Source organism: Delphinus delphis, chromosome 20 (assembly GCF_949987515.2).
Source record: "Delphinus delphis chromosome 20, mDelDel1.2, whole genome shotgun sequence".
In the NCBI taxonomy this organism is placed as follows: domain Eukaryota; kingdom Metazoa; phylum Chordata; class Mammalia; order Artiodactyla; family Delphinidae; genus Delphinus; species Delphinus delphis.
Genome location: NC_082702.1, coordinates 43869320 through 43881705, shown reverse-complemented (window position 1 = coordinate 43881705; position 12386 = coordinate 43869320). Strand labels below are relative to the sequence as shown.

The window sequence follows — 12386 nt, the reverse complement described above, 5'->3', positions numbered from 1 at the left end:
CAAAACAGAGCCACCAGCCACCACTTCGTTTAGACCAACATCCGCTGTCGGAGTACTCGTAACTTCTAAACGTTGGGCTGCCACCCAGAAGCCAGGGACCAAAGGGGCCAAGACCCAATTCTTCACTTCAAGGTATCAAATCAGCCTGCCTGCCTGTGGCCTCTTGTCAGCTTCCCCAGAGTGTCCTGTCTTCCCCTGCAGAGCCCCTGAGCTGTGCACAGATGCCATCTGCAGCTGTGGTCACAGTGCCCGGTGAGGATGGGGCGCAGTCGGCGGGCACCTCGGGGTCTGCATTATCACTCTGCCCTCTGGCTTCATTACAGGACTGTGACAACCGTGGGCTTGGAAAAAGCTAGAACAGGGAGAACCTTAGAGACACTTGAATTAACAGAAAAAAGTACAGAGGTGCGAGATGTAGGTCAAAACAAGAGGTGATGTGGGTCATGCTGGGACCAGGCTGCAGTTAATTAACAGAAGCTCATCCATCAGCTCCAGTATTAATTAGGTTAGTCAGAGCCTCTGAGCCCCGCACAGCACAGGCTCCCAGAGACCAGGCGAGAAGGGTACTCTTCCAGGGTTTCCTCCACTCCAAACCTATCTTCATAAGATACTTAACGAAATTTTAAGAGTCAAATGGAACTTATGACAATAAAAACATGCAATCTGGGTCCAGCATGGTGACAGACACAAAGAGCCCTGCCCTTCACTTCTCCGCACCCTTACAAATCAGCTCTTCCCCAGGACCCACCGAGGATTGCTCTTCGCTCATGCAGGTTAGCAGGAGCGTGAGAATCTGTAATGGGCGAGAAAAACGTCACTCAGGTCCCCGGAAGGGCTGGAAAATGGGAATGACTCTCCACTTTCCCCTGCAGGTTTCAAGTACCAAGCAGAATGGAAAGGTCTCCTCTTGGAGTTTGGAAAGCACAGAGGGGGAGCCCCACACCGAGTAATGTTTACGTCAGCATTTCTCTCACCACCACGCTCCAAAGGCTGTGTTTGCTCACAGCCTGCAAAGGCCCAAGACGACCCATGTGTGTGAAGGGGCGCGGGAGGCAGTTCGGGGGCACCACTCCTCCGTAACTCCTGTGTTTCCCTGGCCAAGTTCTCTTTACACAGAGACATCGCACCCCCTCCCCCCGCTAAGGAACACAGCACATGGCTTGCAGGGCTGCCACAACCTGGCTCAAGTCCCGGCTGTGTGACCTTGAGCGTTTCAGTTGACTACACTGGACTTTCAGCTTCCATGTCTGTCAGCAGGAGGACCGCGTCTACTCACAGGGCTTCTGGGAGGCTAGCAAGAGAGATTAGGCACACGAAGCCCACCAGGGTCAAGCACACAGCGAGAGCTCAAACATTTGTTGCTATGGTTTCATTTTTAGAAGTGTCTCTGGGAAATAATACAGGTGCATGTGCGGCCACATAACCACAGAGTGAGGGGAGAGGCCTGGTTTCAAGGACACGCAAAGACACCCTAAATTTGCCTTTTCTGTAAATCAACGCGGAAGCATTCTACTCACCCCATGGGTTTAATATCTAAAAAGCAGAAAGTTGAATAACTTGCACTTTAAAGTGTTTTATGGTTATGCTGTTTTACCAACTGATTGCTAATGAAACATCCAAACAGTATTAAGCACTTACTAGATGCTAGCGATTACAAAAATGCATGAATGTGGGGTTGGGGAGAGATGCATAGGCAGAGCACAGAAGATTTTTAGGGCAATAAAAATACTCTGTACGATATTATAGTGATGGTTCTATGTCATTATACATTTGTCCAAACCCACAGAATGTACATCAAGAGTGAATCGTAAGGTAAACTGTGGACTTTGGATGATTATGATGGATCAATGTAGGTTCATCATTGGTTATAAAAAAAAAAAAAGTACCATCCCGGTAGGTGATGTTGATAATGGGGGAGCTATGCGTGTCGGGGGCTGGGGAGCAGGGCAGAGGGTATACGGGAAATCCCTGCGCCTCCCTCTCAAGTTCGTTGTAAACCTAAAACAGCTCTAAAAAAACCAGTCTTTTAAAAAAACAAACAAAGATGAATGAATGCCACATGGCCCTGACCATAAAGAGGTGACAATTCTGTTTGACAACTAGAGAAACAGGATTTTCAAGTCTTCTCCAATCTTCGTATAGTAAGAGAAAGCTACCAGGTCACGTGTTCTTCAGCTTTCTAATCGGGGGGATATATCCCTGACCCAGAGGGCAAATTGCACTTTGATCACAGATCTGACACCTAGGAGTTCGATGAGTTTTAGTTCTCTAGCTGCTAGATAAAGATAATGTTGGACCCAGGAAGAATGTGAGAGCCTAACAAAAGTGCTCTGATATCCCCTGAGAAAGGCGCCATAGTATTTTTTTTAGACTTATGATCATGATTCTGATAACAGAGGTGCTTCCCCCAACAGCACAAAAGCTAAAACTGAAACAAAGCAAGAAGATCAACATGGCCGTGTAACAAGAATAATATGCAAATCTATAAGTTATTTTCTACAGCGATGAAAAATAATTTGCTCCTTAATCTACATTTTCACTGCTCCCTATCTATACCTTGATGATAATTCTCATTACACTGTCACCATAGTTATATGATTGCATATAACATCCTTTCTAGAAAGTGAGTTCCAGTTACTTTTTTTTGTATAACCCATATCTGCATTAGATATCTGCACAAAAAAATATTTGCTCAACTGATGTGGTGCCTATGTCTCTTATGACTTAAATATAAATTCTCAAGGCCAAGATGGCTGAATTACTGGAATTCGGGCAAGTCCAGATACATGCCATACCCTGTATCTATTTTTGCTTCTCAACATAAAAATAGTTCAGATAGTTTGTTTTCAATTGTGAGACAGAATTCTGCCTGCAGTGACTTAAGCAGCCAAGTTATACTGAAAGTGGCCTGGAACAAAAGGAGCGTGGGGAGTGGAGGTGGGGGAAGGGAACGAGTGGACTCTGGAAAAGCCGACTTAGCCACACACTTCCCATCTGTGTGTGAAAACGTAAAACCAAAAATGCATTCCATTGGCAAGAACGGGAACAACAGAGGGGCCAAGCAGGCCAGGCTACCAGCATTCCCTCACACGTACCCTACTGCAAAGACACATCTACCTTTGGGTAAGGTAGAGAGATGGAACCAAGTCCGAAAGGACACAGAATTAGGCCAAAATGATTTTCGTAGAGGCAATGAATGGCCTGGTTTCCAGCAAACAACGGGGCTGGGACATGGAGAGCCACTCAAAGACACCCTCGTGAGTCTCCAAAGATTGATGTCCTCATCACCGGGCTCTGACAGCTCAGTGACATGGGGCCCAGTAACAGTGGACCAGGTGAGAGCTTCAGTGTTCTGATGCCCCACCAAGAAAGGCCGTGTGGTACTATCTAACCTTCACGGAAGAAGGCTAGGGGGCCCACGGGAACTCTCCAGGCTCCTGGCCCACGCTCTCTCCACCAGCCAGAGACCAGGAACATCCTTGCAAGCTATGAGCATTCTGACCTTAGAAATTAATGTTTTCCAAGATTCTACACTACTGTACAACTGTCCCTCCTCCAATCATATTTTTAAGAAGTTCCAGAACTGCAAGAACCCATTTAGTCCAAACCTGCCACTTGACAGATTGTGAAACTGAGGTCCAGAGACCAAGTTCGCGTGGCTTATCTCAGTGGCAGGACTGGGCCCTGAGCCCTGGGCTTCTGCCTTCTCATAGTGCAGAGTGCTTCCTCTCAGCACATGCCTTGTCTTGTCTTTATGGACTCAGTCTTTTCAAAAAAGTATTGTTTCAGCCCCTTTCCTTTCACCGCCACAGATTACATTTCAGGCACTCAGTTCCCCATACAATGGCATCGCTATTTATACAAAGCTGTAAACAACAGGGAGAAGAGGGGGAGGGGCTGGTAATAGATTTCCACCAGGACGTTCCTGACCTGCTTTTTTTCAACCTCAGTAATTAGAAAGGCAATGGGTCTGCAGGAATTATTCATACGCAGCAAGAGCCATACACTATACATTTATGTTAAACATGTCAAACCCGATTGAAATCATGCCTGCCAGCACCATATTCCATAAACACACTTTTCCCTAACAGTTGCCCAGACCTTGCCAGCCCATTAAGACGTCCTTTAATAGCAGTCTTCCATAGATTCAGATCAGGGATGCTCCGCTGCACTAATTGCTGTGTGTTTGGTGAGCATCATGGATTTAAAAAAAATTAATAAAATAAAATCCCTTCAAGCTATTCCCCTTGAAAAGCAGTGCTCAAACTACAATTCCAAACCAAAATTTTACAAAAATACAAACATGGACATCAGTTAGGGATTTCTGAAGCATTATGTTGTCATTTTAAGTTGGAGTGTTGCCCCATCTTTGTTTGTTTGTTTTTTAAAATCCCAATATCCCCCAGGTCATCTTGTCTCAAATTAGCTTAACTAGACCCAGCCTAGTGCTCCGTGGCTAGAAACCATGGCGGCTACAGGATTTAAATAACCATCTTGCTATGATTATTTGCCAAGGGTTCAATTTTTTCCCCTAATTATTGGTGATAAAGCATTACATTAATTGTATATCACTTAATTTATAGCAATTAATGATTGATTGGATAATCACTGCATTAATTATTGTTCAGTTGCTGACACTGGGGGCTCTTCAATCTACAACACACACTTTTAAATCCACACTGCTAAAAGAGAACAAGCGATCGCTTTCACATTTTAAAAGAGAAAACCGCAAAGTTGGATGGTGGAAATGGCTGTGCATTAAGGAAGAGGCTTTGAATCAAAGACCCTTTCCGCACCCTCTGGTGGCCCACAGGAGCACTTTACACTTGCCTTGAGTAGACATGACCCGAGGTGTCTACTAAGGACTCGTCCATGTGCCACCACGTCCCATCGTGGAACCCAGGCTGCGGCTGGTGGGTGTCACTTGTCTGTGTTCCAAGGCTCCCAGGGGCCAAGGTCATTGGCTAACTGGTGGGCTTCCTGACTCCAAATATAGAGAGTTCTTTCCACTTCACCAACCTGCTTTCAGACTGAGCATGACGCTGCCTTACTACGAGTCATGTTCGTGGCTGACAGTCCCACTCGTTTCGAACATACAGGTGGCAGTCGTGTTACTGTTTTCCACTGCACAACTTTAGGAGGGTGCTGTTCTCTACACTCAGAATGGGGGTGAAAATGGGATCAAGTGATTAGACTGAAAAAGTCCATTCTTGGAGAGATGTATAATGAACTCCTAAGAGCTTGGGCTCTGTCCTAAGAGCATGTGGAAGAGCCAGTACGCAAAGCCGAACCTGCTCGTATGTCTTTTGGCAACTCGCTCGAGCTCTCCCAGGCTCCATTCACTTATCTACAAAATGGCGGGAGGGGGGACAAGGGGGTGGTTCCTTCCAGTATCTGTTTCATGGCATTGGGGGTGAGAATCAAGTGAAATAATCGTATATAAAGCAGTGCTGCCCAACTCTTCTTCATATGGCAGCACACACAGAAAACCATAGCTAATTAGTATCAACAGACGAAGTTGCACTTGCCCCTGGCTGGAGCAGCCCCTGGCTGGAGCAGCCCCTGGCCTCCGCAGGCCAACCCAAGGGCTATGGAGATCAGTATCTGTGACCATTCATGGCACGTTGGCTGGGCAGGACAGGTGTAATCTGGCACGCAGTTACAGCTCGATGTAGCCAGAATAATAACTGGAAAGTACAATGAGAGCCGCAGACACATTCTTTCAAAGTTGGTTTTGCTCCTGCTGAGTATCTCTAGCTGCACTGGCCAATATGGTAGCTGCTAGCCACAGGCTACTGAACTTTAAATTCACTGAAATTAAGTAAAATTTAAAATTGAGCTCCTCAGTGATGCTAGCTACATGTCAAGCACTGAATAGCCCTGTGTGGCTAGTGGCTGCTGTACTGTACAGTGTAGATGCAGAACATTTTTATCAACACAGCACTGACCTATAGTAATACTGCCTGATGACCATGGGTGTTCCTGAAATACCCAGTAGAGGTGTGCGCTCCCTGAAGGCAAGGCCTGTAATCTCAAGGAACTTGTGATCAGTGGAACTCTGCCCACTGCCCCGCGTGTGGCAGGGACCCAACCACTGACCATGGGATTGATTCTCTCATGCATCAAATCACTATCCTGCTTGTCTTGCTGCCACTCAAGGTAAAAGACCTGCCTCCTAAATAAAAGAAGCCCAAAGAGGGTCCACTGCCAACAGACATAACAAAGGAAATCAGGATAACCAGGGCACCTACCAGGCACCGGTGGGGGACCACGGACACCTAAGGGGACAGGAGGAATCCCCAGTGACCAGCTTGCGGGATCTTGGTTCCCAGGCTGGAGGTCAGGCCCGAGCTCCTGGGTGTGGGAGCTCCGCGTCTAAACCGCTAGACTAACAGAGAACCTCAGACCCCAGGGAATATTAATCGGAGTGAGGGCTCCCAGAGGTCCTCATCTCAGCACCAAGACCCAGCTCTACCTAACTGCCTACAAACTCCAGTGCCGGACGCCTGAGGCCAAAGAACCACTGAACAGGAATACAGCCCCACCCATCAAAAAATAAATCAAATGACAAAAAAATATGTTACAAAGGAGCAAGATAAAAACCTACAAGACCAAATAAATGAAGATGAAATAGACAAACTACCTGAAAAAGAATTCAGAGTAATGAGAGTAAAGATGATCCAAAATCTTGGACAAAATGGTGAAAATACAAGAAATATTTAACAAGGATCGAGAAGAACTAAACAGCAAACAAACAGTGAAGAACAACACAATAACTGAAATTAAAAATACTCTAGAAGGAATCAATAGCAGAATAACTGAGGCAGAAGAAGGGATAAGTGAGCCGGAAGATAAAATGGTGGAAGTAACTGCCAGGGAGCAGAATAAAGAAAAAAGAATGAAAAGAATTGAGGACAGTCTCTGAGCCTCTGGGACAACACTAAACTCACCAACATTCGAATTACAGGGCTCCCAGAAAAAGAAGAGAAAAAGAAAGGGAATGAGAAAGTATTTGAAGACATTATAGCTGAAAACTTCCCTAACATGGGAAAGGCAATAGTCAAGTCCAGAGAGTCCCATACAGGATAAATCCAAAGAGAAACACACCAAAACACATATTAATCAAACTGTCAAAAACTAAATACTAAGAAAAAATATTAAAAGCAGCAAGGGAAAAGCAGCAAGTAACATACAAGGGAATCCCCATAAAGTTAGCAGCTGATCTTTCAGCAGAAATTCAGCAAACCAGAAGGGAGTGGCAGGACATATTTAAAGTGATGAAAGGGAAAAACCTACAACCAAGATTACTCTATCCAGCACGGATCTCATTCAGATTCAACGGAGAAATTAAAAAATTTACAGACAAGCAAAAATTAAGAGAATTCAGCACCAGCAAACCAGCTTTATATCAAATCCTAAAGGAACTTCTCTAGGCAGGAAACACAAGAGAAGGAAAGGACCTACAATAACAAACCCAAAACAATTAAGAAAATGGTAATAGGAACATACACATCGATAATTACCTTAAATGTAAATGGATTACAATGCTCCAACCCAAAGACATAGACTGGCTGAATGGATACAAAAACAAAAACAAGACTTGTATACATGCTGTCTACAGGAGACCCACTTCAGACCTAGGGACACATACAGACTGAAAGTGAGGGGATGGAAAAATATATACCATGCATTTCCACGTGCATGTGGAAATAAGAAGAAAGTTGGAGTAGCAGTTTTCATATCAGACAAAGCAGACTTTGAAATAAAGACTATTACAAGAGACAAAGAAGGACACTACATAATGATCAAGGGATCAATCCAAGAAGAAGATATAACAATGGTAAATATTTATGCACTCAACACAGGAGCACCTCAATACATAAGGCAAATGCTAACAGCCATAAAAGGGAAAATTGACAGTAATACGATCATAGTAGGGGACTTTAACACCCCACTTTCACCAATGGACAGATCATGCAAAATGAAAATAAATAAGGAAACATAAGCTTTAAGTGACACATTAGACAAGGTGAACTTAATTGATATTTATAGGACATTCCATCCAAAAACAACAGAATACACTTTCTTCTCAAGTGCTCATGGAACATTCTCCAGGATAGACCATATCTTGGGTCACAAATCAAGCCTTGGTAAATTTAAGAAAATTGAAATCGTATCAAGTATCTTTTCCGACCACAATGCTATAAGACTAGATAGAAATTACTGTAAAAAATACAAACACATGGAGGCTAAACAATACAGTACTAAATAACCCAGAGATCACTGAACAAGTCAAAGAGGAAATCAAAATATACCTAGAAACAGATGACAATGAAAACACAACAACCCAAAACCTATGGGATGCAGCAAAAGCAGTTCTAAGAGGGAAGGTTATAGCAATACAATCCTACCTCAAGAAACAAGAAACATCTCAAATAAACAACCTAAACTTACACCTAAAGCAATTAGACAAAGAAGAGCAAAATAAAACCCAAGGTTAGCAGAACAAAAGAAATCATAAAGATCAGATCAGAAATAAATGAAATAGAAACAAAGAAAACAATAGCAAAGATCAATAAAACTAAAAGCTGGTTCTTTGAGAAGACAAACAAAATGGATATACCATTAGCCAGACTCATCAAGAAAAAAAGGGAGAAGACTCAAATCAATAGAATTAGAAATGAGAAAGGAGAAGTAACAACTGACACTGCAGAAATACAAAGGATCATGAGAGATTACTAAAAGCAACTATATGCCAATAAAATGGACAACCTGGAAGAAATTGACAAATTCTTAGAAAAGCACAACTTTCTGAGACTGAACCAGGAAGAAATAGAAAATATAAACAGACCAATCACAAGCACTGAAATTGAAACTGTGATTAAAAATCTTCCAACAAACAAAAGCCCAGGACCAGATGGCTTCACAGGCAAATTCTGTCAAACATTTAGATAAGAGCTAACACCTATCCTTCTCAAACTCTTCCAAAATACAGCAGACGGAGGTACACTCCCAAACTCATTCAACGAGGCCACCATCACCCTGACACCGAAACCAGACAAAGATGTCACAAAAATAGAAAACTACAAGCCAATATCTCTGATGAACATAGATACAAAACTCCTCAACAAAATACTAGCAAACAGAATCCAACAGCACATTAAAAGGATCATACACCATGATCAAGTGGGGTTTATCCCAGGAATGCAAGGATTCTTCAATATACGCAAATCGATCAATGTGATACACCATAGTAACAAATTGAAAGATAAAAACCATATGATAATCTCAACAGATGCAGAAAAAGCTTTTGACAAAATTTAACACCCATTTATGATAAAAACTCTCCAGAAAGTAGGCATAGAGGGAACCTATCTCAACATAATAAAGGCCATATATGACAAACCCACAGCCAACATCATTCTCGAAGATGAAAAACTGGAACCATTTCCTCTAAGATCAGGAACAAGACAAGGTTGCCCACCCTCACCACTATTATTCAACATAGTTTTGGAAGTTTTAGCCACAGCAATGAGAGAAGAAAAAGAAATTAAAGGAATCCAAATCGGAAAAGAAGAAGTAACACACTGTCACTGAGATGCCATGATACTAAACATGGAGAATCCTAAAGATGCTACCAGAAAACGACTAGAGCTAATCAGTGAATTTGGTAGAGTAGCAGGATACAAAATTAATGCAGAGATCTCTTGCATTCCTATACACTAATGATGAAAAATCTGAAAGAGAAATTAAGGAAACACTCCCATTTACCATTTCAACAAAAAGAATAAAATACCTAGGAATAAACCTACCTAAGGAAACAAAAGACCTGTATGCAGAAAACTAAGATACTGATGAAAGAAATTAAAGATGATACAAACAGATGGAGAGATATACCATGTTCTTGGACTGGAAGAATCAACACTGTGAAAATGACTCTACTACCCAAAGCAATCTACAGATTCAATGCAATCCCTATCAAACTACCAATGGCATTTTTCACAGAACTAGAACAAAAGAATTTCACAGTTTGTATGGAAACACAAAAGACCTCGAATAGCCAAAGCAATCTTGAGAAAGAAAAACGGAGCTGAAGGAGTCAGGCTCTCTGACTTCAGACTATACTACAAAGATACAGTCATCAAGACAGTATGGTACTGGCACAAAAACAGAAATATAGGTCAATGGAACAGGATAGAAAGCCCAGAGATAAACCCATGCACATATGGTCACCTTATCTTTGATAAAGGAGGCAAGAGTATACAATGGAGAAAAGACAGCCTCTTCAATAAGTGGTGCATGGATGGACAGCTATATGTAAAAGAATGAAATCAGAACACTCCCTAACACCATACACAAAAATAAACTCAAAATGGATTCAAGACCTAAATGTAAGGCCAGACACTATAAAACTCTTAGAGGAAAACATAGGCAGAACACTCTGTGACACAAATGACAGCAAGATCCTTTTTGACCCACCTCCTAGAGAAATGGAAATACAAATAAACAAATGGAACCTAATGAAACTTAAAAGCTTTTGCACAGCAAAGGAAACCATAAACAAGACCAAAAGACAACCCTCAGAATGGGAGAAAATATTTGCAAATGAAGCAACTGACAAAGGATTAATGTCCAAAATTTACAAGCAGCTCATGCAGCTCAATAGCAAAATAACAAACAACCCAATCCAAAAATGGGCAGAAGACCTAAATAGACATTTCTCCAAAGAAGATATACAGATTGCCACCAAACACATGAAAGAATGCTCAACGTCATTAATCATTAGAGAAATGCAAATCAAAACTACAATGAGATATCATCTCACACTGGTCAGAATGGCCATCATCAAAAAAATCTACAAACAAGAAATGCTGGAGAGGGTGTGGAGAAAAGGGAACTCTCCTACACTGTTGGTGGGAATGTAAATTGATACAGTCACTATGGAGAATGGTATGAAGGTTCCTTAAAAAACTACAAATAGAACTACCATATGACCCAGGAATCCCACTACTGGGCACATACCCTGAGAAAACCATAATTCAAAAAGAGTCATATACCACAATGTTCACTGCAGCTCTATTTACAATAGCCAGGACATGGAAGCAACCTAAGTTTCCATCGACAGATGAATGGATAAAGAAGATGTGGCACATATATACAATGGAATATTACTCAGCCATAAAAAGAAATGAAATTGAGTTATTTGTAGTGAGGTGGATGGACCTAGAGTCTGCCATACAGAGTGAAGGAAGTCACAAAGAGAAGAACAAATACCGTATGCTAACACATATATATGGAATCTAAAAAAAAAATGGTTCTGATGAACCGAGGGGCAGGACAGGAATAAAGATGCAGACGTGCAGAATGGACTTGAGGACACGGGGAGGGGGAAGGGTAAGCTGGGAGGAAGTGAGAGAGTAGCATTGACATATATACATTACCAAATGTAAAACAGATAGCTAGTGGGAAGCAGCCGCATAGCACAGGGAGATCAGCTCGGTGCTTTGTGACCACCTAGAGGGGTGAGATAGGGAAGGTGGGAGGGAGATGCAAGAGGGAGGGGATATGGGATATATGTATGCATATAGCTGATTCACTTTGTTATACAGCAGGAACTAACACACCATTGTAAAGCAATTATACTCCAATAAGGATGTTTTAAAAAAGAATAAAATAAATGTTAGGAATGAGTGAATGAATGAGTAAGTAATTAAATAAATAAATAAATAAATGGAAACCAGGAATCCCATTCCAATGTAAAAATAAATAACACAAACTATTTTAGTAAAGCTTATCCATTCCTGCAGCAAACCCCAAAGTCCATAATCAATAGCTGAGAAAATGCCAGTTATCCAGGTCCATTTGAAATATTATTAACCTGCATCCTGAGCAGCCACTAATCAACAGGACAAATTGTGAAATCACTATTTATTTATTTGCCGGGAGGAAGCACTCCCCAACACATTTAATCAGATAGGAACAGCTCAATTTAGGGAGTGAATGGAACCAACGCAGACAGTTTTTATAAAATACTAAGGATCCCAAAGAAAGCTCAGGAGAGGTTGCTGGCACCTAAATCGATTCCAAGATCAAATCGGCCCAAGTACCTTAATAAAGGCTGTCATTACACACTCAAACAATACAGACAAAATTATGCTTCAGGTCAAAAGACGATCGCTTGCAGAAGTCAGGGAAGAATTTTCCCCTCGCCCTTTACTACTGTGCAACTGGCAAGATGCATCTCTGAGTTATTCATTCCCCCGCTCTCTCTCGTACAGATAAAGATTAAGTATGTTCCCTGAATGACTGAATGAGAAAGTGGAGCCTTATTAAAGACACTGGATTTTGGGGGTGCTCATTTTAAGTCTTCATGTAGTCTCCTGACT

At 42.1% G+C, this 12386-nt stretch overlaps 1 protein-coding gene across 13 annotated transcripts in view; it reads right to left on the bottom strand.

Moving 5' to 3' along the window:
* The window catches only part of ZFHX3 (zinc finger homeobox 3), a 1367978-nt gene that overhangs the window by 33787 nt on the left and 1321805 nt on the right, over nucleotides 1-12386 (bottom strand). The gene's annotated exons all lie outside the window — the stretch shown is intronic.